This window comes from Procambarus clarkii, unplaced genomic scaffold (genome assembly GCF_040958095.1).
Source record: "Procambarus clarkii isolate CNS0578487 unplaced genomic scaffold, FALCON_Pclarkii_2.0 HiC_scaffold_155, whole genome shotgun sequence".
Classification (NCBI taxonomy): domain Eukaryota; kingdom Metazoa; phylum Arthropoda; class Malacostraca; order Decapoda; family Cambaridae; genus Procambarus; species Procambarus clarkii.
This window is the reverse complement of record NW_027189188.1, coordinates 262,501-266,961: the sequence shown is the minus strand read 5'-3', so window position 1 is coordinate 266,961 and position 4,461 is coordinate 262,501.

Genomic DNA, 4,461 nt, shown 5'->3' with positions numbered 1-4,461 from the left:
CTCCTTTCACCAATCAGCCCGGCAGATGTTGTGTCCATCATACATTCTCTAAAAACCAAGGCAGGGAACACCAGTGAAATTCCGTCCATTGTGTACAAGAGATCCTCCCATGCCCTTGCCCCACCCATAGCACTACTGTTCAACAAATCTATAGAGTATCACACCTTCCCTGATATCCTCAAAAAAGCAAGAGTAACGCCAGTCCATAAAGGAGGCAATCCGGCGGACATAAACAATTATAGACCAATATCAAATCTACCCATTCTATCAAAAATATTTGAAAAAATTATTTACAAACAGCTCTATTCCTACCTCGTAAAATTCGACATACTCAGCCCCTGCCAGTTTGGCTTCCGGTCCCAAAAGAGCACCAACGATGCAATCATTAGTCTCCTTGACATTATCTACTCAGCCCTTGACAAAAATGAGTTTCCGATTGGACTCTTCATTGACCTAAGAAAAGTCTTTGATACTGTTAATCACAACTACCTCTTACTTAAACTCCAGTATTATGGAATCCGAGGCCTTGCCCTTGACTACATCCGATCCTATCTTAGTGACAGACACCAATATGTAACCATCAATGATACAACTTCTTCCACTCTACCAATTACGGTTGGAGTTCCACAAAGCAGCATCTTAGGACCTCTTCTATTTCTTATATATATAAACGATCTGCCTAATGTCTCTAATATTCTCAAACCTATATTGTTTGCTGGCGATACTACCCTTATCTACTCAAACCTCAATCCACATACACTAAATAATGTTGTGAATAATGAATTAAAAAAAGTCCACTTATGGATGTCAACGAACAAACTAACATTAAACATCGAAAAGACTTACTACATCTTATTTGGAATCAAATCATCAAATGCAAATCAGCTACAGATAGACAACATTAACATCAGTAATAAAAATGATGGCAAGTTTCTTGGCCTATTCCTAGACAAGAGACTCAACTTCAGCACCCACATTCAACACATAACTAAGAAAGTCTCTAAGACAGTTGGTATACTCTCCAAAATCAGATATTATGTTCCTAACTCTGCTCTCCTCTCACTATATTATGCACTAATCTACCCCTATCTTAATTATGGTATCTGTGCATGGGGGTCTACCACTGCAAACCACCTTAAGCCCATCATCACACAGCAAAAATCTGCTATCAGAATAATAACTAACTCTGCTTTCAGACAACACTCAGCTCCCTTGTTTAAATCCCTAAACTTGCTAAATATTAACTCCCTCCACACATTCTCTTGTGTCAACTACATTTACAAAACCCTGTTCTTAAATGCAAACCATGCTCTGAAACTCTCCCTGGACAGATGTAATAGGACCCATTATCACCACACCAGAAATAAATATCTCTTTGATATCCCCAGGGTCAAACTTAATCTGTGTAAACACTCTATGCAAATTAAGGGACCTAGTCTATGGAACTCACTCCCTAGTGAATTGAAAAACTGTAAAACTTTTGCCTTATTTAAAAGCAAAACCAAAAAGTACCTAACTTCACCTTCTTAGTTTCCTACACTGAGCTTTAAATTTGCTCTGTACCTAGTGTTACCCAATCTCCTAATTTTTATGTAATATCAAACAACCTTATCATTGTGTTCATTGCTGTCTTGTTTTATGTGCTAGCCATATGCTGTATTGTGACTACCAATTTTTGTCAACTACCATTCAAGCTGTCATTGCAATCAATCTTATATTGTTTCTGCTGTATTGTGCCTACCAATTTGTTGTCAACTACCATTTTAAGCTGTCATTGCAATCAATCTTAGCTACCTATGTGCTTTAATATACTGTACCTACAATTTTCTCTCATCTCTTTTTTTTTTTTTCATTTCATGTAATCTGTTATCATTTTTTTGTCTATAAATTTTGCAAGTATTTACCTCCTTAAAATTTTCTTAGATTAAGGACCTGCCCGAAACGATGCGCGTGCTAGTGGCTTTACAAGACTGTAATTACCATATTTGTATCCTCACATTCCTTATGTACATTCTTGTATATGCATAAATAAATAAATAAGTCACTGCACATTCTCTCATGTGTATTATACATATATTAAACGCTAAACTATAATGCCAATCCTGATCTCAAAAGCTTCATAGAAGGTTGTAACAGAACCCATGATATATATATATATATATATATATATATATATATATATATATATATATATATATATATATATATATATATATATATATATATATATATATATATATGTCGTACCTGGTAGCCAGAATGCACTTCTCAGCCTACTATGCAAGGCCCGATTTGCCTAATAAGCCAAGTTTTCATAAATTAATTGTTTTTCGACTACCTAACCTAACCTAACTTTTTCGGCCACCTAACCTAACCTAACCTATAAAGATAGGTTAGGTTAGGTTAGGTAGGGTTGGTTAGGTTCGATCATATATCTAAGTTAATTTTAACTCCAATAAAAAAAATTGGCCTCATACATAATGAAATGGGTAGCTTTATCATTTCATAAATACAAAATTAGAGAAAATATATTAATTTATGAAAACTTGGCTTATTAGGCAAATCGGGCCTTGCATAGTAGGCTGAGAAGTGTGTTCTGGCTACTAGGTACAACATATATATATATATATATATATATATATATATATATATATATATATATATATATATATATATATATATAGATATATATATATATATATATATATATATATATATATATATATATATATATATATATATATATATATATATCTGAAAACTCACACCCCAGAAGTGACTCGAACCCATACTCCCAGGAGCAACGCAACTGGTATGTACAGGGACGCCTTAATCCGCTTGACCATCACGACCGGACATAAGGAAGTGATAGCCGAGGCTATTTGAACCACTTTCCCGCTGGCACTCGGATGGTAATCTTGGGCATAGCATTTTATCAAATCACCTCATTCTTTGGGGCACACGTGAGGAACACAAATGCAAACAAGCCTGAATGGTCCCCAGGACTATATGCAACTGAAAACTCACCCCAGAAGTGACTCGAACCCATACTCCCAGGAGCAACACAACTGGTATGTACAGGGACGCCTTAATCCGCTTGACCATCACGACCGGACATAAGGAAGTGATAGCCGAGGCTATTTGAACCACTTCCCCGCCGGCACTCGGATGGTAATCTTGGGCATAGCATTTTATCAAATCACCTCATTCTTTGGGGCACACGTGAGGAACACAAATGCAAACAAGCCTGAATGGTCCCCAGGACTATATACAACTGAAAACTCACACCCCAGAAGTGACTCGAACCCATACTCCCAGGAGCAACACAACTGGTATGTACAGGGACGCCTTAATCCGCTTGACCATCACGACCGGACATAAGGAAGTGATAGCCGAGGCTATTTGAACCACTTCCCCGCCGGCACTCGGATGGTAATCTTGGGCATAGCATTTTATCAAATCACCTCATTCTTTGCGGCACACGTGAGGAACACAAATGCAAACAAGCCTGAATGGTCCCCAGGACTATATAAAACTGAAAACTCACACCCCAGAAGTGACTCGAACCCATACTCCCAGGAGCAACGCAACTGGTATGTACAGGGACGCCTTAATCCGCTTGACCATCACGACCGGACATAAGGAAGTGATAGCCGAGGCTATTTGAACCACTTCCCCTTCCATACATTTAATCTCTTCCCACAACCAAACCATCGCCAGAGAAATCCTAGTAAACAACACAGAAATCATCGATAGATACAGCGATAGCAGACGGCTTGACGTTTGCGAGGCACTACACATTAAAAAGTCAACACCAGCAATCAACAGCCAATTAATGCACAACTATATTCTACCCACCTCAAGACTCCGCTCCAATATAGAAGCATCAAGAAATATGGACCAATAGGCTTTCTACAATCACTTCCATTCAATACCCATTGCTTCGTGTTCTGTCTTGTGTTGATGAATTTAATACCCTATTAAATACCACCTCACCCCATGCACCTCACTCAAATGTAGATATAAACAAATCGGAGATGTGTAAGTTCTATTCAGTTGTGTATGTGTAAACTAAAGTCTTTGAAAATGTAATAAGTTTTACGAAACGCGCTCAAGTGTCGCGTCAGACTAGAAATAAAAATGAATTTTGGAGAATTGATTTTTGAATTACCACCAACAGTGAAAAGGAATGTACGAAAGATCGAGAAAATTCGTGTTCGAATTATAAATCTTACTTTTTCGGTCATATTTAATAATATATATATATATATATATATATATATATATATATATATATATATATATATATATATATATATATATATATATATATATATATTTATATATATGAAATATATATATATATATATATATATGTGTGTATATCACGAAAATAAACACGTGATTACGAATGTGACAATGTCAGACCACGGAGGAAAAATGAAACAGGAAATTTCCTTA